Raw genomic sequence first — 26511 nt, 5'->3', positions numbered from 1 at the left:
TATGAAGTGCATACTTTTCTCTTTCTGGCGTTTAAATGTTCTAATGCAGCTGACATGCAGGTAAAAATGTGTTACACTACTTAAGTAGTATCAATTCAAAAAATTAAAAACCACGGAAATAGACAGTGCATGTTCGTGATGTGCAGAGAAACTATGTGGAAGTTAATGACCCGATTCGCCAAAGGTTAATATTTCTTGCCCTGTGGTGTCTCAGCGAAGAAGTTCTGTCGTCTTCCCATTTTCAATTTTAAAGGTAAATCATATGGTACACTTACTTTTTGCGAAGCGTACAGTGTTTCGTTGAAATGTGACAAGTTGAAACAGAGTTCTGGATGCAGACCCGACCCTAAGCAACGGCTTTACGCGGAAATTTTGAAAAAATAAGAAACGGTGAGGAGCTGTTATAAAGTTGTAGTTTAATATGTTCATCTGCGTTTTGTATGTACGTGTGTACAAAAGTCGGTGAATATGATCTACCCAGCATTTTTAGCGTATATTTATGCCTTACGTACATAGAATCTATGAACAGACAGTCTGTAGTTTAGGAATTACCTTCCATAATTTGCTCTTTGGAGCTATACATCTGATATGACCAAGTGACGTTACCAGAAAGCGACACCATTCGCAAATTCTTCAATAGTATTATGGAATGTAATATTTTTGAACATTTTGGAAGAGAAGCTCTTGGCTAGCTTTACGGGCACCTTCCCACCAGGAAACAACGTTAATATTGATCTCGAGAACTACAGAGTGTGCTGGAAGATTGAACATTTTACCAGCACAACCGTTGAAGTACCAGTCACTTTTACCTGCAAGGTGGCGTCAAGATACGGGGATCTAACAGCTATTTTGTACCAAGCAAAGCAGTTAGTTTGTTTGCAAGAGCAGCTCAACAGTATGCACTTTCAAACAGAACTAACTTCATATTGCTTTGATTTTCGTCCCCTGACAGCACGTAAAATACATGACGTTGCTTAAAACGGTGAATACTGGCAGCAACTGGTGCAACGGTAGGTATCTGTTCAGCTGTGCTTACCTGGTAAAGCCAACGTTCGGTGCCAAGTAAAATGGTAGGGAGAACAAGACTTTAACGCATTTCCGGAAAGCAAGGCACCATGACAGTAATTGCACTTACTGCGGCTCACGCAGCGATCTGGGAACAGAGGTAACCAGAATGAGGAAGAGGCGGCGGTGTCGTGAGAATTTCTGGATGTCAGCGAAAAGCGTATCACCAGGCACTTTGTATTTTGTTACAAATTCACACTGCATATCTCTGAAGCACTGCATCACGGCCCGAACGGGAAAAATGTGTTGCTACCAGTTCCACGTTTACGACATGATCTATAACCTGTCTTCGCCTACGTGAACAACATTTTGCACCGTTCCTCACAATCATTACGGCATATTTGCATCAAAATTACCACAATAGGCTGCTCCGCTGATATTTTAAGTATTCTGCACTCAGAGTTTGCTGTTAACCATACTCTTAACATTTTAAAAATTTGTGTTTTCTTAATCTAGAAGAATACGCCTCTTGTCAACAGAGTTCGAATAGTTAAGAAGCAAGATTTGAGGAACAATCTACCGTTCGCTTGTTGAAAGAACCTTATATAGTTCAAATGGCTCTAAGCACTATGGGACTTAGCATCTGTGGTCGTCAGTCCCCTAGAATTTAGAACTACTTAAACCTAACTAACCTAAGGGCATCAGACACATCCATGCCCGAGGCAGGATTCGAACCTGCCACCGTAGCAGTCGCGCGGTTGCGGACTGAGCACCTAGAACCGCGAGACCACCGCGGCCGGCTATTGGGATAGTGTTCTTAAAGAAACTGTTGAAATTAAATTAGCAAGCAACCTTTCAAATAGAGATGGTGGTTTTTGTTTAAATTCTGCCTGGAATCCTCCCCCCCCCCCCCTAAGGTTGATTATTAATTTCAGTATTGATAACCTCTGACCGACGTGGTTTGTAACGACGCTAGTGTTTACGGTGTGAGTTATAATTCCGGGGTTTCTCTGAAAACAGACTTTTTAATTTCCCTTGCACAGCGCTTACTTGCTTCAGTTACGTCTTGAAAATGGCAGCCCCCCTAGTATTTTAATCCATAACTGAGCGTTGTTTTTGTTGTTAAAAATGTTGGAAAAACGAGCTAGTTGAGGTGAGAGGGGGGCGAGGCGCTCTAATTTAAGAATTGGCAGGAAAATAGCACCCCAACAGACCGCACATATGACGATGCTTTCACCAAGCAAGCTACAGCCAACAATGTGTCCATTTCCAGAGCTCCTGAAGTCCGAGCACCTACTGCTGCGGCTAAGGAGACAAAGGCATTCAAAACACGTTACGACACTGAATACTCTGTGTCATTCAGCACTGAAGAAGTAACAAGTACCATAAAACAAGTGAAACCAGGGATTTGATGGCATTCACTCAGAATTCCTTTGGTGCTGCGGCAAATATGTGAACCAGTGGCTGGCTGAGTTCTTTCCGAACATTCTGCACACGGCCAACACACTGCATGAAATTGAACGTGCAACAGTCATAGCCTTACTGAAACCATGTAAAGCGAACGACAATCCGCAACGTTATCGACCCATAATTTAACTTAGTATTCTATATAAGCTCCTGGAAAGAATGTTGTACAGTAGGATGTCACAAAATCTTCCCGGTCGAACAGCAGAATTCAGACCTAACCGCAGCTGCACAGATTAAGTACTGCCCCTAAAAACCTGAAGCTGGCTTCCAGAATGTAGAGCCATCAGTCGCATACCCTGGTTTGCCAGCTGCATATGATACTGTCTGGAAGCAATGGGTCATACTAAAACTTCTACACATCATCCTAAGCCTAAAAATTGCAATCTACTCAGTTATATACTCAGTAACTGATGTTTACAAGTACTGATGGGCATGATGGAGCTAAACGATGGTCCACCACAGTGATCTGTCTTAGCACCTCTTCTGTTCAGTTTGTACGTATCAGATACACCTGGAACCGTTTCAAAAAATATTGAGTATGATGACTGGGTACTCACAATGGAGGAGAGAGCTCTAAGTTAAGAAGTCCTTATTAACCAATGATTTATCAACTACTGGTGAATATTTTTTCGGAAATCGAGGTTTCAGCTAAGTGCCACTAAGATAGATGTCTCAACATTTCATCTAAACAAGATGGCCAACAAAGAGTTCGCTGTCCACCTTAAAGGAAAATTACTCTTAAATAAAAGGAACCAAAAATACACTCCAACTCTAAAGAGTAAGTAAAAATAAACGACAACAAGAATCAATTTTCCGAATGGTATGGAAATCGGTATGTGTTGGACGTGTAGAGACAGACAAATTACAACTTCAGAAAAATTGGGTGATTTATTCAAGAGAAAGAGCTTCACAAACTGAGGAAGTCATTAACACGTTGGTCCACCTCTGGCCTTTATGCAAGAAGTTATTCGGGTTGGCACTGATTGAAAGAGATGGATGTCCTCCAGAGGTATACCATGCCAAATTCTGTGCAATCGGAGCGTTAGATCGCCAAAGTTCCGAGCTGGCTAGAGGAACGTTGACACAACGCTCAGTTATAAACACAATCTATTACGAACAGCTGCCAAAATCAAAGCTATAAATAACATCACGCAGAAAAACTGTGGCACATTATGGACTCCAGCCTAGATGAATAGTCCCCACACAAATCGTGTCGATACACAGCTCAAACGTAACATGCGTCTTAACTGGCACCATCAGACCCATACGTACTTTTTTTGGGTACGCATACTTCAACACGTACCACCTTGATTACTGCGGCCGTAAGTGCACTTGCAAGGAAATGCAAAAAGCACAGAAAAATGCTAACAGCCAGGTTCACACAGACATTGTAAGCATTAGCAAAAGTAGGCTTCACTCTCGTGACCTAAATAGTGGAGTAGGCTGAGTTCTATGCCATTTCTGATATCAATTTAATTAATTAGCATATCAATTTGATATCAAAAGTGACCTAGAACACACACTACTTTTCTGGTGATGATTGAGGTATCAATGGGCTGTATTAGTGGCATGGATATTAGTTTGACGTTTGAGATGATTTTAATATTTGTATGATGTAGCCATACGGTATATCTTTATTTATATATAGACTTTCTGCAAGATCACCCGCTTCTACCCACACGTGGTTGTGGCAGTAGATAGCCCTTCGTCTCACTCGTGCTGCTGTTATGGGAGTTTCCGTATCGGTACGTTGCGATGGGTGGGTGTGGGGAACAAAATCCCGCAAAATATGAAGCAATAAGTACTCTTCGAAAAAGCTATATACTCTGACAAACAAACTTTACCGAACAGGTGAAAACGCGTTTATTGTTTCAGTCGCTCGACATAGTACGATGCTTGCACGGTTTCGTCGTTCATAATTTAATACCGACGTGTAATATTAAATACATCAGTTTTCAATCCGTGAGCTCGGTTTCGTCAATGAAACTTTACCGACGATCAACACAGACATACAGGAAAATATCCCGATAGACTCAACGATAAAAATCCTCGTAAGTAACAAACGAATAATCTAATGGTACACTACAGTGATTCCAGATAAAAGATGTCGCTTATTTAGTAATTTGGCGTGTTTTCGTGAATCACTACAAATATATTCTGTTAGTAAACACTGAACGTAAGATGATACACTTGTGTGTATGCATTAGAAAATAAGTGCCTAATTAAATAAATTAACATTCATTCCCTTCCAGCTTCATTTAAACACTATTGTATGGATGGAACAGGGTGGTGATGTTTGGTTTGTGGGGCGCTCAACTGAGCGGTCATCAGTCCCAATTTTTACACAGTCCATTTTCTTTTCACAATCCAATCTAGTCATTCTCACAAATGATGATCATTAAATGATGAGGATAATAAACACCCAGTCCCCGCGAAGAGAGAATGCCTGGGACCCCGTGATCCAGAGGCAGCAACGCTAGCCCCTAGACCACGAGCTGCGGACATCGAAAAGGGTAAGGACTGTGTAAGAGAGTACATTCACTAATACGGTAAAGCTCAAAGGTCATTGGTGTAGGGAAGTAAGTGTTTCACATTGCGCATTATATTGAGGTATTTGCCAAACACAGTCACCCATTATCACCCACAACAGTAGGGATGAAATAGGCTGGGACTATCACCATTACATTGCATCGTTAATGAAATAATGAAAACATTTTCACACATACGGTAAAGGTCTTAAGTCACGTATTATTTAGCTTTACTCAAGAATATTTATTGCTGCATATTTCGTGGATTTTCACCACACACACACACACACACACACACACACACACACACACACACACACACACACACACACACAGCATCGCACCGCGACCAAACTACCTTACTAACAGGTTAACTCCATTTATAATATCCTTACAGAGATATAAGACCGTATGCATCTCATACAAAAAAATGGTACTGATGCCTCCTCTCATGCCATGTATTCTCACCCAGGCAATGCCGGGTTTCTCTGGTAGTAAATAATTTTTTTTCATACAGTTCAAGATTATCTTTTTAATCCCTTCCACAGCGCTGTATACTTAAATTAACGTATTAAAGGGTAAATCTGTAAAGACATTAGATAAGCATGTAAGATTGCACTAGGTGCATTCTTATTCGAGATCAATGCGAGGCTCAAGAATTTGCATATTAAGCTCCGCACGCGCGAATGTACTACCAGATCGCACATTCTTCTTCGTGCATTACACGTATCTCCTTGCAGACTGGCAGCTGCACTTTCACGACGACGGGGAGTCCTTCGCGATTGGGGCGGCCGCGGAGGAGCAAAAATGTCAGCCCGGCAGGCAGTGCTGGCACGGGCCGGAGCGTCGGAGCGTCTGCAGCAACGCAAGGACGGCTGCGGGCAAATGTCAACCGCTGCAGCCAGCATCTGCACCCACTGCACACCATTTAGACTGCTTCACAGCGATACTCACTTTCCCGAAACTGGCTCCAGGCGTAATAACGTATTTTCGCTACTAAATCTGAAGTCAGTTTCAAGACACGTCTCCAGTATGTCATCGTTTACATCAGGAGGTAGTCAAACTTTTTTTACCTACAGGACCCAATTTTATATATCTGTTAGCAGCAAAATTTTCTGAGCGCAAAGCACTTCCACAGTAATGATTTGTGAAATAAGGAAGGAACTCTACGGCGTAAAGTTTAGAAAGCAGAGTTGCAGCATATAATAGTAATTACTTACCAAATGTTTTATGCCAACATTTTATGAAAAAATTAAGGAAAATATCTTTACCCTTATGCGCCCACCTACCATGAAACCTGGCACGCCCACCAGTGGGTGGTAGGTAACTGACTGACAACCAATAGTTTACATTATACACTATCTAAAGCACCTGTCAGAACACTCCTATGCAATGTGGAACTGATTATTACATGTCACGGGAGTCTGACCCGTCCATATAAAAGCAAATGGGATGAGCATTGTGTCGTCAATGGCGAAAAAATAACAGCAGAATGGGTCGGCTGAGAGAGCAGAGTGATTTCAAACGTGGACTTATCATTGGATGTCATGTGTGTTACATAACCATCAGTGATACTTCAATCCTCCTAAAGCTGCCTAAGTCGACTGCTGGTGATTTGCCTGCACAGGAAATGCGAGCGAACACCCATAGCCAAACCGAAAGCAGGCAGATCTCATGAACTGACGGACAGGGGCCGTTGAATAGTGCGGAGGGCGGCTGTAAAAAAATCGCATGACATCATCGGAAGGAATTGCAAAGTGCTACCAGCAGTCCAGCTATTACATTGATTGTGCGTAAGGATTCAGAAAGTGATCAAGTAGTTTCCCACAAATCACACATTTCTGTAGTCAGTGGTAACAATGCTTGATGTGTGTCAAGACCGACGTCACTGGACAGTGGATAACAGTAAACGAGTGATTCTGAGTAATCAGTCACGCTATAGCCTGTGGCAAACTAATGGAAGGGTATAAGGTGCCAACAGTGAAGTACGGAGGAGGTGGTATTACGGTATGCGGATGTTTGAGTGGTTACAGTGTAGTCCGTTTATTGCTCTCAAGAAACCGTTAAATGCGGAGGAATATGAACACAGTTTACGGGAGCCGGCCGTGGTGGCCGAGCGGTTCTAGGCGCTTCAGTCCAGAACCGCTCGACTGCTACGGTCGCAGGTTAGAATCCTGCCTCGGGCATGGATGTGTGTGATGTCTTTAGGTTAGTTACGTTTAAGTAGCTCTAAGTTCTAGGGAACTGATGACCTCGGACGTTATGTCCCATAGTGCTCAGAGCCATTTTGAACAGTTTACGGCATTATGTACTGTGCACACAAAAGGAAAGTCCAGAGACGATAAAAGATTGTATGAGCATGAAAACGCACCCTGTGATAAATCAAAATCAGTGAGGAAACAGTGCATGGACAGTAACATTACTGAACGACTGGGCTTCCCAGAATCTCGATCTGAACCCAATGCAACCTCTGGGAACCGATTGTACGTTGACATCCCTCCGTACCCCAGCCTCTAACATCACCACCTTCTCCAGGTTTTACTCTTAATCGAAATTATTTTCTGAATTCCAAGACTTGCAGAGAAGACCAGGCAGTTGCAGTGTACAATGTTACTGTAGCATTTTATCTTCAGTATACTTTGGGAATGTGATAAAACATTGCGCTGCTTGTCAAACACCTGCTCTCTGCACACACGACGATGTTGTAAAGGCCATTCGTACAGTGACCGGAATAACTTATCTCACACCTGTGCCGAGTGTGTCATGGCCGAACACTGATGTCATCCAGGACATCAGTGCGAGTAATGTGGTTATAACTTCCTACTTTACACAAGAGACGAATTACATATTTGCGCTGAAGTTAAGCTTTTTTTCACTACACCTCAAATAGAGCAGCAGTGAAACTGTTTAGTTGGGTAGCCCACATCAAATATTTACGTACCGCTCTGTTGTACAAGGATGGAGAAAACTGGTACTGATGCAGGGCACCGCTATAAAGTTTGACTATATATTAGTGCGCGCTGACGGAAACAGAAAAGGGAGTCGTCAAACGATTTGAAGTTCTCTCCAGTCCAACTCAGCAGAGGAAGGCGGGGATCTGACAAACTGCGCGAAATTTCCACCACCAGAAAAAAACCGCTTCGTGACAAACAACTACTTCCGCCCACTTGAGCCTCTGCCAAGTCCAATCCAGGTATTTTGTTCAGCTACGAGATGAAGCATTTAAGTACCAACCCAGGCACTTCTGTCCTGTCATTTTAATGGAATATACTTTTTTTTGACAGATCGTTTCAACAGACAAGATTTGTGTGTGCGTTAATGCACAGATGTTTGTAGTGTTCATTCGATGCAACGTACGGCGTAGACAGCAGAAAGGGATGTTTCCGATACTGGATGCTATAACCGCTCTTTTGAGGAGCGCAGAAGTATCACGGTTAGCGTCCAGATCACGCCTTTGTTCAACAGGTACTTTATATGGTCGTGCGCTCTAAGACACGACGTTACAGAGCAAGGAATAACTTAACTGGCCACCTCTTACAATAACTGATGTCGTTGACCTTTGCGGCCAATTTACCTAATACAGATTACGCAGATGTCAACTCGACAGTTCACGGAAAGTTGATGGGTGACACCCAGCGCAATCTGTTACAATTTTTCTAGTACACACGCCAAGTGCGTAGCAAAGATGTCATCAGTCCCTTTACTAAGCACAGTCCTGTTTGAGATAGTATACCGTTGCTCTCCTCCGGTCTTTGAGCTGTAGGATTAATACACGAAACAAATGCAAGTGAAAGCACCCGCTTCGCCACTGTAGCTGACTTGCGTCCTTGCGATGAGGAAATTTCCTGCCGGATTCAGTCTACCACGTGAATAAAGCTACCTCTGCTGCTGTTTGCATCCCAGTACGTAATTTGGATCGGAACGTAACACATTCTGGCGTTGCTATTACTTAGTGCGCGGCTTTCACTTGGCCACAGCACAGAGAGAAAACACATTAGACTCCCCTCGCTAGCAGAATGTCACGAAGCGTCTTCCCGCCTGAGGAACTGCCGACGGCAGAGTACTAGGACGTGCTTTTGTAGGAGCACTGACGCGTCTGTTCGCCGCCAGTACCCAGAATTTAATTTCCCTTGAAAATAAAGTTAATGTACGAGAGCTGACTGCCTGACGCGACAGTATGGAGTTAGCACGAGAAACTGTAAAGAAATACCAGGCCCCAAGACTACATCACTATTATTCCCAATTACTTTTTCCTTAGAGTCACTACGTATTACACTTTTACCCTACAACTGGGACTTGGGGAAAGATTTCCGCACTGCTTTATACGTCTAAGTGGATAAGGAACTTGTCATTCCTCTTATCTCACTCTTTTATTTTCTTCCACTATATTAGCAGATTCAAGCGTAGAGCGGAAACTAATAACATCGTTTTGTCATACTTTGTACCGTATATTAAGTAATGTATAGCATATCGCGTTTTCCTTTCGTATTTTAATCTTTTTACAGCTTTATGAACCCGCTTATTTAGTACATACGAACTAATCAGACACAGAAAGGATGTGCAACGAAGCTGAAATCCCCTTCTGCGAGAGGTCGCAGTGGAAGGCAGTTTTCTTATTTGGAGCTGGCAAATGTATCACGTAGACGACTGGTTACTGCTTGTGCCGCTTAATATTGATTGTGAAGTGGAAGGTAGCGAGCAGTCTAAACCCACCAGCAGAATACGTCATAGAACACTCTAATATCGATGATAAATGATAATTATAGGTTTAAAGTACTAAAAATCTTTGTCATCAGCTCCTCGTTGCACTAGAAATTCACTTAAAACGATGTGCAACGAATAAAGGAAAACTGTCAGCTCCAGGCCCTTCTCGTGTTGGTTGAAGATTTGGATAACATTACCGTGTAAAGACAGGCGCCAGGTCATAGCAGTAGGACGAAGCCGCTTCGCACCACTCCCCGAGCAGATGTGTGTGCAGCACGCGCAGACAGTTTCCTGTTGCCACCGCGTGCAACTCATGTCTACGAGGGGAGACATTCACTCTCTGAAAACAGATCTGAAAGTCAGCGATTCGATGAGCTAAGAGTGTAACGGACTACGTTATAACAAATGCTAAATCGCTGGTAGAGTCCTGAGTGAGAAGCCCCGACAACGAATGTTCTGCAAATAGTACCAGATAAGGTATTTCCAGACACTATCTTTGGAGACTTTCAGGCTATAAACACATACCATAAGCGAGTCACTCGCCTGATAACGTCCTCACTGCACTAAGTATTCAGCTTTTCTACGATTATTGGCTTCGGTATCTAAACGAGTAGTTTCTCAACGCGTTTAAGAATTTGAGTTACAGCGAACTGTGAATATATAACTAGCAGCACTTATATTGACGCACTAGCAAACCAACGAAGTTTAAGAAAATTTGGAAGATACGTAGTCGTCTCAGATCTACTGTTTGTGATATTCTTAATCTTTCACAGCCTTTTGTGATGTGTGTGCATATGGCCTCTTTTCTTCTTTCCCTCTTTAAGACGAAGAAAGCAATTGTTAGCCGCAACCATTCAACTATTGGCTTTTTCTTTTGGCTTGCATTTTGCAGACTTCCTTTGCTTTACATGCAAATGCATGTGATGCAACAGCCGCTTCTATACTGAATTTGTTTCTGTAACCGCATCTTACACACAAAGTGTGACTTAACGTGTCTCGTCGTCTGAGACCTTGTCGAGTTTGTGATTTACGCTATATATCATCGCGAAGTTTCCTACTGTGAGTGATACTGGCAGAATCAGGCCACTCCTCCAAACGTAATAGCGATATACATTAGTACGACATTTTGTGTAATATTTAATGTCAAATAATGTTCTTAACCTAATTTGTGTGTATGTGTGTATTTTACAGAAGATTATCAAGCGTTAGCTTTTAAAATGTTTTAAAATATAACGCGTGGTAATATTTTGTAAAATAAAATAAGAGTTTTAGACTTTCTGCGAGTCTAAAGACTTTTGACTGGTTTGAAGCGGCCCACCACGTATTATGGTCCTGTGCCAATTCTTCATCTCAGATTAGCACTTGCACTCAACTCCTCAGTTATTTGTTTGATAAATACCTCTGTCTGTCTCCCCGTACAGTTTTTACCGTCTACAGCTGCCTCTAGTACCGTGTAAGCTATTTCCTGATGTCTTAACACGTATGATTGTCCCTTCTCCGATTCTGCAGAGAATCTCCTCATTCCTTATCTTACCAATCAACCTTATTTTTATCATCCTTTCATAGCAGCATTTCTCCAACATTTAGATTCCCTTCTTTCCAGGTTTTCCCCACAGCCCACGATTTAATAACATACAATGCTGTGCTCGAAACTTACATTCTCATAAATTTACTCAAATTAAGGGCTTTGCTCGAGACTAGTCTACTTTTCTTGTCTAGAAATGCCGTATCTGCCTGTGCTGAATTTTATGTCATCCTCGCTTATTCTCTCATGTGCTACTCTGCTTCCAAGGTCTGTCTACTCTGTGGTCTCCAATGTTTATCACGAGCCTCATTTCTGCTCATCCTCATTACTTTCGTCATCGTTCGGTTTACTTTCAATTCACAGTGCATGCTCGTTCATCTCCATTCTATTCAACAGGTTTTCCATTATTCCTCTCTTTCATTAAGCAACGTCATCAGCTAATCGTATTATTGGTATCCTTTCACCCTGCATTTTAATCCCACTCTAACATTTATTTCAGTCATTGCTTCTTCGACGTATAGACTGAAAAGTACGCGGCGAAAGGCTGCACTTCTGTCTTACACTGCTTTTAATCCGAGAACTTCGTTCTTAGCTTTGCATCCTTTTGTTCTGTCCGCGGCCCGTAGTCTGGTGGTAGCGTCTTGTCTCTATATCGCGGGGTCCCTGGTTCGATTTCCGGCCGGGTCGGAGATTTTCTTCGTTCGGTGACAATGTGTGTGTATTCATCACGAAGACGCCCAAGTCTTGGAAGTAGCGTCCAATAAGCACCCGAACAACGCCAGACGGGGTCTCCCGGTCAATAAGGCCATACGATTATTTCATTTCTTTTGTTCTCTTTAGATTGTTGTAAATACTGTATCTTACCCACGTTTACCTATGACTTACTCCTAGTCTCAGAATTTTGAACATCTTGAATAATTTTACGTTGTCTATCGCTTTTTCTCGACCGACAAGTCGAGAATTTTCTTAAATCTTGCTTCGGTTATCAAGCGCAACGTTAGGAGTGACTCTGGTGCCTTTCCTTTTCATAAAGATAAACCTGTTGTTATCTAACATATGCTAAGTTTTTGCCAGTTCTGTGTATCATTATTGCCAGCAATTCGAATGCATGAGCTATCAAGCTGATTGTGCTTTAGTTCTCACACCTATCTGCTCTTGCTGTCTTCGGGATTGAGTGGATTATGTTTTTCCCGAAGTCTGAAACTGCTTCGCTCGTCTCTGATTCTACACACCAACTTGAATAGCAGTTTTATTGCCACTTTCTCCCAATGATTTTATAAACGGTGGAATGCTATCTATCCCTTCGTCCCTATCTGCTTGTAAATATTTCAAAGTTATTTTTTCCCTAAATTACCTGACCCCGTATGTCTTCCTTATCGACTCCCATTTCTTCTTCACATCATCAGAGCAGTGTTGCCACTCGTAAATGCCTTCAGTGTATTCTTTCCACCCTTCCGCTCTTTCCTCTGTATTTAGAGTATAATTCCCATTGCACTCTTAATATTAACGCCCTTTTTTATACTTTCGTCGAAGGTGGTTTTGACTTTCTTGTATGCTGAAACAGTCCTTCCAACAACACTTTTCTACTTCTTCACATTTTTCCTGTCGTCATTTCGCGTTGGATTCCCGGAGCTTCCTATTTATTTCATTCCTACCTTTCCCTGAACATTTTTGTACTTTTTCTTCCGTCGATCAGATGAAATATATTATCCACAAAGCAACGTTTCTTCACCCCATTACCGTCATTGCACCTATATTTGTGCATCCATCTACTGTGATTGCCGTTATTAGAATATGAATCTCTCTTCAACTTAACTGTTATTTATTACTGCAGTATCTACTGCTTTAGAGAACGTCAAACGCATCGCATAATTCCCAGTACTTCAGAGTCCCACTTCTTTCCACACTGATTCTTCTGAACGATTGTCAAACTTTAGCCTATTCGCCATCGTGGTATGGATATAAAGCAATTATATGGGGAGTGGGAATGCTACTGTGATTTTTTTTTACTGAAATAGCCATCCATACCCTGGCTCTACGACTCTACTATTTCCAAACTCGCTATTCTCAAAACCACTCTCTTTCAATTTAATTGAACTGTTATAGTTCCAGCAATCGTGTAGCATAGCAGACGCCGTATCTGCTAAATGGAACAATTGCACTGGGAGGAAAACAGCCGTTAACGTGAATTCCAGCGGATAGGGATTGAGTGTTCAGCACAGGAGAGAATGGAGTGAAGAAGCCATATCAGTCTCGGTAGGTGTGCTATCAGCGCGGCGGATTGCTAACTAAAGGAACCCGGTTCAGTAAAATAATCTCTGTTTACAAGCCGCGTCGTTCCGAATAAAATATTTGAGCTTTCGACAGGTGTCTCGGCCATCGTCATCAGGAGTTGATATCAATGATTGTTAGGGCTAGCACGGTGTTCTGTTATCAAAGAAGCGCCCGAAATTAGAATGAACAGCAACAGTTTCAACAGAGACCAGGGGTACGAACTTAATAGGTCATAAGCGGCAGGCTTTGGACTTTTAAGCAAAAGCACAAACTTAGGGTTGACGCTTGCAGGGACGCAAGAGCGGCAGTTTCCAACGTGGCGCCAGCGGCTCGTGCCATGTGACGTCACTCAGTCCCTCGGTGGGACAGAGCCGCCGCCCGGCTTGTCTTCCGCGCATGCGTCACTCTTCGGGAAGGCTCCAGACGCTACCATTCCGTCTACCTAAGACGAACACCGTGCCAGTCGTGGAGGTCAGTTATTTCAACTCCTGATGACAATGGTAGACAGCTGTCGAAAGCTAGAGTGTTTTATTCGAAATGATGCAGCTTGTAAATAGATTTTATTGACGCATGCCACCGCGAAACACTCAGCACACAAAGGAGACCGTATTCGCTTCCCAGACAGTCAGATTTTCTCCGTTCAGGGACTGGATATTGTATTGCCCTTACGTTTGTATCGTCACAATTGAAATTCCACAGTTGAGATAGCCGTACGGGCTCGTTCCTAAAGCCAATAAATTAAAAAAAAAGAAAAAATTCACACAACTAAGCATGTGTGGAATTGGGAAAGATGCCAAAAGCCAACGCACTGTCCACTGAGCCTGATCGTGTAACCAACCACCACAGCCACACGGGGTTTTTCCGTTTGTATAGAAACAACAGATTACTGCAAAAAGAATTCAATTTTCCTGTTCTTTGAATGTGCACAGGTACGGTGTCGCAAGAATCCTGTGACGAGCAGCATGCGTATCCCTCCCTGGCAGCTGAATACGCTGTGATAAGAGTACACACCACGCGTCTCAGAGGATAGAGAACATAATTAAGATCTGCGATATCGCTGCAGTGATCGCCTCCGGATGTCTTTCAGGGTAACACACAGCTATAAAGTTATATGCAGTTAACGACTGTTGAGATTACTTTGCAGATAGCTTGCTTCGCAACAGAAACGATAAGAATCTACGAAACATGCTCATTTTGTTGACCGGTCTTGTCTCAAGTCATTGGGTATCCTTTCGCAGTTTCTCTTCCACGACTTTTCGCTTCTCTGCACCTACCGAACCAAATTTCTTCTGAAACTATTTCCTCTAGTGGAGACCATTAGTACCTTTATTGGTCTGATTCCGAACGTATTTTTCAAGGATATCGAGTTTTCTTGCAATACTTATTTTTTCTATATAATGGACGAGTCAGGAGGAAAGGTACATGCTTTGAGGGGGTGATAGTTATTCAAACGAAAACCTTCATACGGACATGTGCCCTATTCCGAATGGTTTCCGAGGTAGAACACATTTAATATGACCTTTGTACTTTCTCCTTGAATAAATCAAACTGTACCCTCCATCGAAAACGTGTTGCAGTAAAAAATTAAACTACATTACATTTCCTACAAAAAGGTTCATTTTTCTCTAGGACTAATAGTTTTCACGAAGAGCGCGGGAGGATATTCAAAATCTCACGCGACGTACAAGCTCTGTGCCTGAAGGAGTTTTTATAGGCCTTTGGTGCGTTGTTTGAATAATACAGAAAATAAACAATAACGTACATTAAATGTTGCCTATCTCTGAAACAATTCGGTATAGGGCCTATGTCCGTCTAAAGTTTTTTATTCGAATCACTAATACTATTACTCTTCAAAGATGTACCTTTCGTCTTCTGACACCCTCAAAGTTTCGGAGCGCGAAACGTGGTACGCAATATTAGTTTTAAGTCCCCCCCCCCCCCCCCCCTCTTCAATCCAAATAAATGTTTTCATTAATTTTGTAATCTGTGTCTCGGTACACGTTTTCGCTAGAAGTTTGAGGAATCTCTAATCCTTTTGACACCGGAACATAATCAATTCGTTCTAACAATAATTCTGTGGGCTCCAACGAAAATAATTACACGTTTTCCATGATATACAATTATTCTGATGGTCCCGTCCACATTGAGTATCAATATTTTGGACTTTTTAACAAAGTCAGCTATGTTACCGGGTTAGGGAACGGTTGCAACAGAGTGGGTTATGGAAACCTGCGTAAAAATACGGTAAGCGTGCTCGGTATTACTCGTGTCCAAAGTAATTTGCCAGAGGCAAGTCCAAGTTTTTCAAACAGGATCGAAATGACAAACAAGTTAGACGTTAATAATTCAAGGAGTCAGTATAAAATGGGTTAAATTCATTCGTATTACGTTCATCTATAGTATGCATCACGACTCGCAACCACGCTTGAATCCATTAATGACGAACTGTAGCTAAGGAAAAATGTTCTTCACTTTCTTGAAAACCACACACATTCAAGTGTCGAGCAATTATGTTTGTGGCGTGACTAGAGGCTAAATTACAGAACTTCTGACAAAGCAGGTTTTATCAGAAAACAGTTCTGATATACTTTTATGGTATTTAAATTATGTACATGCAATCTGTCTTAACTACATCGACTTTCGCTCTCTCTTAAAACAGACCTGATAAAGCTGACAGCAGGAAGTAATACTACAGTATTGTGCTATACAGTGCTAACGGGGAAGCCACTGAAGTACACGAGCGAATAATAAGAGTAAAATCGGACAGTGGGCAGAATATACCAACGTCCCGTATCTGTACGAAACAGCTTCGATATCATCTGCTACCCGATCATCGGAGATGCCAGCACCAGAGTAACAATAGTATACAGTCTCATCGATCACAAGAAGAGACTGGAAAATTTCCATTTCGCAGCGAGGCAGGCTGAAACGGAGCGCAGGGATGATCAGGCACGGAGAAAGTGAAAGTGCAACAGCAGCAGATGCGCTAATGTCCACCATTACGACACTGGCTTTTACTGCGCTTCTCCCACTATCAGCCACCTAACGCGGAACAACTAATTACGTCTGACAGTTTTCTTTAGGGAGTTACAGCGTCTGTATCGGAGATCATAAACTGTGCTCGCAAATTACCGCCTACTTTAACGTGATCGTCTGTCTTTTGCTGCGCTCTCTCTCTCTCTCTCTCTCTCTCTCTCTCTCTCTCTCTCTCTCTCTCTCTGCCAGACCTTTCCCTCAAAATACTTGCTCCACCCCGTATCTGTGTTACAGATCACAACATTTCTCCTCCTTCACTATATCTTCTCCATCTTCTCACCCACATCCCCACCCCGCATCGAAATTAATTACACTGGACGCTTGCCCTCACATTGTCTCATGTTCCCCTGTAAGTTCCTGATGCTCTCGTGTGCCAAGAAGCGCTACTGATTTGGAAGAAAGAGTAACGTTTAATGTTATGATCAAAAGAAGAAATCAAATTGACAAAGACGAGCGAACGTTTTGCATTCGTCATGTGTAACGGAAGGAAACGGTAGATTACTTAATTCAATACTACTAGCCATGACATGAGCGCAACTACGAGGGTCGGTCAAAAAGTAATGCCTCCCATTTTTTTTCTACTTAAAAAAATTAAGTTAAGTGAAAAATTTGAATTTGGCGCCATTCCTCAAACCTTCTTCTGCAATCCACTACAGTAGTAACTATCTGTGTCAACAGGTGGCAGCACAGCAGAAGTTTGTAAGATGGCCGACATCGATGTTCGTTTGAGACAGCGTTGTGTGGTTGAATTCTTGAATGCAGAAGGTGAAACGCCCACACGCATTCATGAAAGACTGAAGAAGGTGTATGGTGTTGTGACAGTGGATGTCAGCACTGTTAGACGATGGGTTCGTCGTTGTAAGGAAGCTGAAGGGCAAACACCGTTGACTGACGAAAAGCGGAGCGGCAGGCCGGTGAGTGCAGTGACTCCACACAACATTCAGCAAGTTGATGACATCATTCGTGGTGACTGTCGGGTGACTGCAGATGAAGTGTGTCGCATTATTTCTCTTAGTAAAGGCAGTGTCATCACGATTATTAAACAATTGGGGTACTCAAAAGTTTGTGCACGGTGGGTTCCAAGAATGTTAACCGATCAGAATAAAGAGGCAAGGAAAACAATAGCCTCCCAACACTTGCAGCGCTTCCGTTTGGAGGGAGATGAGTTTCTGAAAAAAATTGTGACCGGGGACGAAACATGGGTGCATTTTTTTGAACCCGAATCAAAGAGGCAGTCAATGGAGTGGCGTCACACAAGCTCGCCGAGGAAGAAAAAATTCAAAACTGTGCGATCGGCAGGGAAAGTTATGGCAACAGTTTTCTGGGATACAGAGGGTGTGATTCTGGTTGATTTTTTGGAGCAGGGATGCACAATAAATTCTGTTCAATACGTCACAACCCTCAAAAAACTTAAAGCACGTCTTCAGCGAGTTCGCCCAACAAAATCAATGGCAGATGTTCTTCTTTTGCATGACAATGCAAGACCACACACCAGTCGTCACACCTCTGACGAGATTGTCAAAATTGGATGGGAAGTTTTGCCTCATCCCCCATACAGCCCTGACCTGGCACCATCAGACTTCCATCTGTTCGGGCCACTAAAAGAAGCTCATCGTGGGATTCATTTTGAAGATGAGGAGGCCGTCAAAACATCCGTGCGTCAATGGCTTAGGAAGCAGAGCTGTGATTTTTACCTTGCTGGGATACATGCCCTTGTTCAAAGATGGACCAAAACTGTAGAGATGGGCGGAGATTACATTGAAAAATGACAAAATGATCCTCAATGTTGTGGTTTTCAACCTATGTAATTGCATTTAAATTTCCTGACAATTAAACGTAGAAAAAAAAATAGGAGGCATTACTTTTTGACTGACCCTCGTACACTGGTGTGCAGAACTTACGAACGAAAGGAACTTCTGCACTAAGCGTCTCTGCCAACATAGCTCGGTGAAACTTTAACCATACATCGAAGAAACTGTTACAGCATAGTACAGAAAGTAACAAATACCCAATGAAATTAACAGAAGTGACACTTTTATTCAGAGGCAGTAATTATACTGGAGTCACCGCGATTTATGATGGTCACGAGGGCATTACAAAAATCAGGGCATGTTTCTTATTAGGGTATTTAGTCACCACGGAATGCAGTGGATGCACGGCAATTTGCTCACATGTCGGTCACAAGGTTTGTAAGGAGTTCTTGTGGTATGGCGATCCAGTCCTCGAACAGCGTAGTTGACAGTTGCCGAATGGCCGGTGGCGCATATGGAAGTGCCGCAGATAAGTCTGTCCAATGCATCCCACTCGTGCTCGATGTGATTTCAGTCTGAGGAACAGGCTGGCCAGGTACGGCCAAACTTTCAGGAAACATTCCTCACAAACAAAGAAAAAGATGTTATGTGAATGTGTGTCCGAAAACGCTTAATTTCCATGTTAGAGCTCATTTTAGTTTCGTCACCAACGCTTCCATCTACGCTCAATGGAACACGTTATCATGATTTCATACGGGATACTCTACCTGTGCTGCTAGAACATGTGCCTTTACAAGTACGACACAACATGTGGTTCATGCGCAATGGAGCTCCTGCACATTTCAGTCGAAGTGTTCGTACGCTTCTCAACAACAGAGTCTGTGATTGATGGATTGATAGAGGCGGACCAATTCCATGGCCTCCACGCTCTCCTGACCTCAACCCTCTTGACTTTCATTTATGGGAGCATTTGAAAGCTCTTGTCTACGCAACCCCGGTACCAAATATAGACACTCTTCGTGCTTGTATTGTGGACGGCTGTGATACAATACGCCATTCTCCAGGGCTGCATCAGCGTATCAGGGATTCCATGCGACGGAGGGTGGATGCATGTATCCTCGCTAACGGAGGACATTTTGAACATTTCCTGTAACAAAGTGTTTGAAGTCACGCTGGTACGTTCTGTTGCTGTGTGTTTCCATTCCGTGATTAATGTGATTTGAAGAGAAGTAATAAAATGAGCTCTAACTTGGAAATTCAAATGGCTTTGAGCACTATGGGACTTAACATCTGTGGTCATCAGTCCCCTAGAACTTAGAACTACTTAAACCTAACTAATCTAAGGACATCACACAACAACCAGTCTTCACGAGGCAGAGAAAATCCCTGACCCCGCCGGGAATCGAATCCGGGATCTAACATGGAAAGTAAGTGCTTCCAGACATGTCCACATAACATATGTTCTTTCTTTGTGTGTGAGGAATGTTAACTGAAAGTCTGGCCGTACCTTTTTGTAACACCCTGTATATATGGTTGAAGTTGCACCGTGCTATGTTGGCAGTAACGCATTATGTAGAAGTTTGAGTTCTGCACACCTGTTTAGTTGCGGTCATGTCATGGCTAGTAGTATTGAATTAAGTTATCTGCCGTTTGCTTACGTTACACATGATGAATGCAAAACGTTCGCTCGTCTTTGTCCATTTTATTTCTTGTTTTGATGATTGCATTGTTAGCACAACTTTAAACGTTACTCTTTCGTCCAAAATAATAGCGTATCTTGGCACACAGAGCATCAGGAACTTACAGGGTAAAATGAGACAGTGCTGAGGACAAGAGTCCACTGTAATTAATTTCGAAAAGGGGGTGGGCGGGGGGATGCGGTGGAGGAGATACAGTGAAGGAGGAGAAATGTTGTGATATAGAACACAGATAGGGGGTGGTGCAAGTATTCAGAGGGGAAGGCCTGGCGTAGAGGGAGAGCAGCAGAAGAGACGATCAGGTTGAAGTAGGCGAGCACAGTTTATGATCTCCGATGCATATACTGTAACTCCCTAAAGAAAGTTGTCAGACTTAGTTGTTCCTCGTTAGGTAACATACTCGGAGGAGCGCACTAAAAGTCAGTGTCGTAATTGTGGGCTTTCGGCCCTGACCTAATTTTCATGGATGACAATGTGCGACCGAATCGAAGCAGCTCTTGGAACGAGAGAATATTCAGCTAATGGACTGGCCTGTTCGTTCCCCAGAGTTAAATCCCATCGAGCACACGTGGGATGTGTTGGGGACACGTATTTCAGAAGGTCCGCGTGCACCGACGACGACCCAGCAGTCGTAGACCGCGCTGATGGAGAAATGGATCGCCCTGCCACAAGAACTCGTGACCAGCAGTGTGGCCAACAGGAGAGCACGTTTCAGAGCATGAGCAGCCGTCCCTTGTGGTCACACAGCCTATAAAGGGCCTCTTCCCGCCCTTGTAATGTCCAGTTGACCATCATGAAATACAGTGACTTAAGTGTAATTATTGTCTTCGAAGAGATGTCATTTCTGTTCGTTACAGTGCGTATTTTTTCAGTTAACTTTTTTACTAAACTGTAGCACTTTTTTCTGTGTATGGTGCAAGTTTCATCACGCTACATTAATTAACAGTGATACAGCATGTGAAAATTACTTTCGCCCTCAAGTTTTGCACACCAGTATATTTACCATTCATTGAACTCTACTAGTAATTTTCCTACCAGAGAACTTAAACACATCAAAGTACAGGCCGCGACAAGAAACCCATTTTTTTTTGTAAACAACTGATCGACGCGGCGGATACGAACTCTAGCTACAGGAAACATTCGATTCACAGGAGGTCGTAGTAGTAAATAATGATCTTTAAAGTAACCTTTCGAACTTATATTATTCAAAGACTGCCAGCGGTATAATAATACTTTGCGACTCTCGACCGAATGTCACGTGGTCCCCGTTCTTTTCAATGAACAGTTGATAATGGCTCTGAGCACTATGGGACTTCGAAGTTCTAGGGGACTCATGACCTCAGAACTACTTAAACCTAACTAAGCTAAGGACATCACACAAATCCATGCCCGAGGCAGGATTCGAACCTGCGACCGTAGCGATCGCGCGGTTCCAGACTGTAGCGCCTAGAACCGCTCGGCCTCCCCGGCCGGCATTTGATAATGGAATTTACTTTCACCAAACCGACGTTTTTATGTGAGGTGGAACCGAACACCATCGACAAAATTTCGAAGGCTGTTCAGGGATATTTACAGAGTACTGTGGTGTAAGGAACCAGGCCTCCAGTGGACAGTTACAGTAATTGCATTTCGTTGGATTTCTTACCGCCATTTGTCATTCTTTTGTAGTGAGAATAGCTGTATAACAGTATTAACTTCAGCAGCAGGGGTTGCGTGTGTTATTTGAAGCCGGCCGCGGTGGTCTCGCGGTTCTAGGCGCGCAGTCCGGAACCGTGCGACTGCTACGGTCGCAGGTTCGAATCCTGCCTCGGGCATGGATGTGTGTGATGTCCTTAGGTTAGTTAGGTTTAAGTAGTCCTAAGTTCTAGGGGACTAATGACCACAGCAGTTGAGTCCCATAGTGCTCAGAGCCATTTGAACCATTTGAACCATTTTTTGTTATTTGAAAATAAACTTGTTTCACTCACTCACTGTAATTGCGGTTGACTATAGTAATGCCCACTTCGTTCTTCCGACCTCAAGGTTGCTTTCAGTATTGCTCGATTTTAAGTCGGGTTTGTTTTTCGGGCTGTGTTAGTTGCATGTTAACAGTAACACAGCAGTATGGATAGGTTACTAATGTAAATATATGGACGACATGCATCTCTTATTTCAGGGAATGCAGTGGAAGAGCGGCACAACGACTTTACGCTGAGCTGTTCCCACAGCGACGGCACCCACAACTGAACTCTTGCATAGTCTGTTTTACATTTTGATGATTGCATATTGAGGCTATTTTAATCTTGTATTTTCGGACACAGAAATGTAACTGACGTAACAAAGACTAAGTCATAATTACATTATTACTCTGTAAAGATCCACCAGAGACGACCGATCCCTCATACCATAATACGCTGAGAATATACCTGAACAGCCTCCGATATTTTATCGGTGGATTTCGGATTTACCGTTTATGCCATCATCCAGGGTTGCAGTTTATTGTAATGGAATTGCAGTTTCGGTCTGATCTCAGAGAGGGCTTATATCGTGTGGCACTTTTCGTATTAACCTGACACTGGAATACGTATAGTGCCATCTGCAAAAGCTCTATATTTTCCGGTTTACAGTCAAAAATGAAAAAAATAATTCCATATTGCACGTATTATACACAGACGTCCAGCAATTAAGATTTTGACCGTGTTGCTCATTCGGTGTTGTCTAGTGCGTTTATTATAGCAATTTCCACGGATGAAATGCACAACAATGCAACCGCTTTCCTGTTACTACTAAGAAAACATGTACCCAAAACAAATGCCACCGTACTCACGGTGCTTATTCAAAGTAGCCGCGTGAGGTTCCAGGCCGCAAGTTGCTGAACCCGTAGAACTGTTCAACCGCACATGTGTGCTGGCAGTGTGTCGCCGTTTCCCTGATTCTGGGAGGAGGCGGGTCGGCGACGTTTGGCAACCCTGCTGGCACGGCATCGGCTGCGTCCAGCGACGGACCCTCAGGAGTTCGGCCGCCGGCCGGCCGGAGCAAACACACTAAATTAGAACCGCCCCGGTTTGCGCCACCGGCTTAGTAACGAGATACAGGGTGCTTATAATTAAACTTCCGCTATTTCAGGGACTCTACTAGAAAAACGAGTGATCGTGGGACAAAGACTCTGCAGAAACATTTTTAAGGACATGCGGAAGATAAATAACGAACAAACCATTGAAAGAAACATTTTAATTACCACATGAGAGGGTAACGTTTGTTGATTGCGTGAGGTGTTTATCATCCACGTTAGAAATGTAGCTCAATGTGACGGCCCTCAGCATCGACGACAGCCTGAAACCGCTCTAGGGATACCATTTCACAATTGTTCGCAACACTTTTCGAACGGTGGACAAAGTGTTTAGCTGTCGCGACGAAGCTCGTGACCACTATCAAGTTCGCGCAATGCGTCCGGCATTCTCAGCCATGGCAGCAGTAACTACTTTAACAACTTGGTGCGCAGTTGGCCGCCTTCCTTTCCCAGCAGTAGTTCCCAAATCGCCAGTTCATTCAAACTTCCAAATCATGTTCAACCCAGCGCGGAAGGAGGACCTTTCCGTATTCCTTTACTGCGTCGATACTCACGAAGAGCACCAGCACTAATGCTGTTTTGATAAAACGACTTTCCGGGTAAGGATCTGCTCACTTTGTCCAGGCCCATGTTGACTAGAACTGTAATGCACACTTATACTTTTGTTTTATTCCAACGCCACCGTACTAAAATCGGCACCTAATGCAAGTAGTGAGACATAACACTAGTAACAACACAAATCCTGCAAGGCACAGTCTGAATATCATTCCTATGAAGTCTGATAAAGATAAATAGTTTTCCGTCTACACTGGCTCAAGAAGTTTCATTATAACCACCCTGTACATTGTTTCCTGCAATGACCTATATCCTCGCGACGTCCCACGAACATTATTAGAATGTGACAACCTCTTACAGTTTCACTGTAAGCGAGACGCAATTTAACCGGACACGTAATGAATTTGTGCGTTAATTTAATTGAAAATATATCTGCAATATTCATCTGGTTGTGTTTTTCGCATTTCTAGGCGAGTACTAGAGTTGTTCAACTTAACAGTTAGCTTATTACGTATCTGTGGTTGTTAATACACAGACGGCACACGGGGTTTCATTAAAGATGTTGCTTTATCTGCGGGAAGATCATTTGATGGCAAACACTGATGCTACGGAAACCCTGCGATACCAGAATAACGCATGGAAAGACACTCCTGTCATGTACCACATACTTTATGTAAGTGCACCTGTAGTTTTCGGACACTTCACCAGCGGCACAACACAGTTCCAAAAATGCGGAAGTGTGTACGTTACGCCTGTTCTCACTTTTTACGCGAACACCCGACGGACTCTGGCAGCACACTCCACAAAGGCCACGACCGCTGGCGCAGATGCGAAACCTTGGACTCGCAACGAGGATGGAGACTCAATTGCTTCCACGGCCTATTGACCTTAGACTCTGCGATATGACGCAGCGGGAACGATGAACTTTGTTGTCACATTTCCGGTCTGCCAGTTTCGTTCTGCTCCCAATACAAAAAGTGCGATCTAATAGCGGCACCTATCTCAAAATATAGACCCATTTTTTACCGTCATGATTAGGTCACTCAATGGTAGATTTTTATAAATCCAACATGTTTTACGCCATTTATAGGAACATTACATAGTACTGCGTATTAATGTCTGACTTTCGACCAGAGCTTCGAAACACTCGCTTTGCTGTGTCAACTCTTGGCCTCTTCCCCCCCCCCCCCCCCCCCCCCTCCTCCTCCTCCTCCCCGTCCCCTAATCACGAGCACGATGGAATGAAAGGAGGACTGTTACGCTAAAGAAACATGTACGATAACGACTCGTCATACTGTGTGTGTGTGTGTGTGTGTGTGTGTGTGTGTGTGTGTGTGTTTCTTTTCTTCGCACGACGTGGAACGTATCAGTCTTCACCGCACTGCTAAGTACAGAGTTCTGAAAGCCCGACAATCTTACAAAAGGTCAGGACATAATCTCAGCATTCAGGAACTGACAGCTGTATTATTTGACTTTATTAATGGACAAAAAATGTAGACATAGTTCTTGAAAAGGTCGTATCGTAAATTCGACACACTTCCGGGATGAGAAGCAGAGAAACGGTCTTCGAAATATTACAAAATATTTTCTCAATGATGTACATACAGACATAATTTAAAAGGCAGAACATATCGTGTTTTCCTTTTACCCTTTGCACATATTTTTCTTTCGAATCGCCAAATAACGTCGATGATACCTTTCTTCTTGAACAGAGATAACTTTCACTGTTGCAGCAATTTTCGTTAAAACGTTGCAACACGTCTACGTTACTGTTTATGTACAGCGTATGGCCCTTTTTTGTGCAAGTATTGCAAAAACCTGATCATTTCGTTTCTAGACACTGGGTCTATAAAACAGGAAAGTCAAGTCCTTATGCGACCTTCCTAGGTGTGAAGAAAAAACACGTAATGAAAGAGATATTAAAAAGATACAAAAGCACAAAATCTACTATTACATGAATACGCGCGGCGATGATTATTATTATGATGATGATTGGTTTGTGGGGTGATCAACTTGCCGGTCATCAGCTCCCGTACAAAGTCCCAATTTGCTCACAGTCCAGGTTTTTTTTACTAGCCACTGTCACGAATGATTATGATTAAATGATGAGGACAACACAAACACACAGTCATCACGCGGAGAAAATCACAAACCCGGTCTGGAATCGAACCCGGGGCCCCGTGATCCAGAGGCAGCAACGGTAGCCACTAGACCACGAATATGCTAACAGACGATGTGGCTGCGACACAAAATTTTCTTCCACAGGATTTTGTATGTGGCGTGATAAGTACGTACTGCACTGTTCTGTTGCATTGATGTTTGGTTTGTGTGCAGAAGCATGAAGTCCATTGAGGAATGCTTTGACATGGTGTAGCGTCTAGTGTGTATCGTTCTTTAGCATTTGTTGTCCCGTCAGGATCAGTCATTGGCACAGTACTGGTTCACAAAGATAAGGAACTGAATTCTTTGACATCCTGGTTATACGGCAACAGGTGTGCTGATTTGTCACTGCTTCCTTGTCTACGGCGCTATTGGCCCATGTAGTCAGCACAAAAAACATTGTTATGCGACAGAGTCATCATCATCATCATCATCATCATCATCATCATCATCATATAATAATACCAGGTGGTTATAATTGAAGTGCAGCTGCTCAGACGTCCAGTGTGGGCTGTAATCATCATATGGTTAGGGAATTTGGTAGATGTTCTAATGCATAACCGATTTACTCTGGAAACAAATTTTTTCCAATTTTGGCCACCAGTCGCTGTGAATGCAGTGTTTTCATATGTAATTGGTTAGGAACGGGACGTGGGCAGGAAAAGTCAAACAAATGAGAAAGGGTTTTTGTTGATTTTATTATTAACCACTGCTTACACAATTCGTTGAATATGAACACCAGAGACGTTTACGACATGCT

General features: G+C 43.0%; 1 protein-coding gene across 1 annotated transcript in view; it reads right to left on the bottom strand.

Moving 5' to 3' along the window:
* LOC126298566 (uncharacterized) overlaps positions 1-26511 on the bottom strand; it is a 246239-nt gene that overhangs the window by 147603 nt on the left and 72125 nt on the right. The window lies entirely within an intron of this gene.

Source organism: Schistocerca gregaria, chromosome X (assembly GCF_023897955.1).
Source record: "Schistocerca gregaria isolate iqSchGreg1 chromosome X, iqSchGreg1.2, whole genome shotgun sequence".
NCBI classification, from domain to species: Eukaryota; Metazoa; Arthropoda; class Insecta; order Orthoptera; family Acrididae; genus Schistocerca; species Schistocerca gregaria.
The sequence above is the reverse complement of the archived record's forward strand: the minus strand, read 5'-3'. Positions and strand labels throughout refer to the sequence as shown.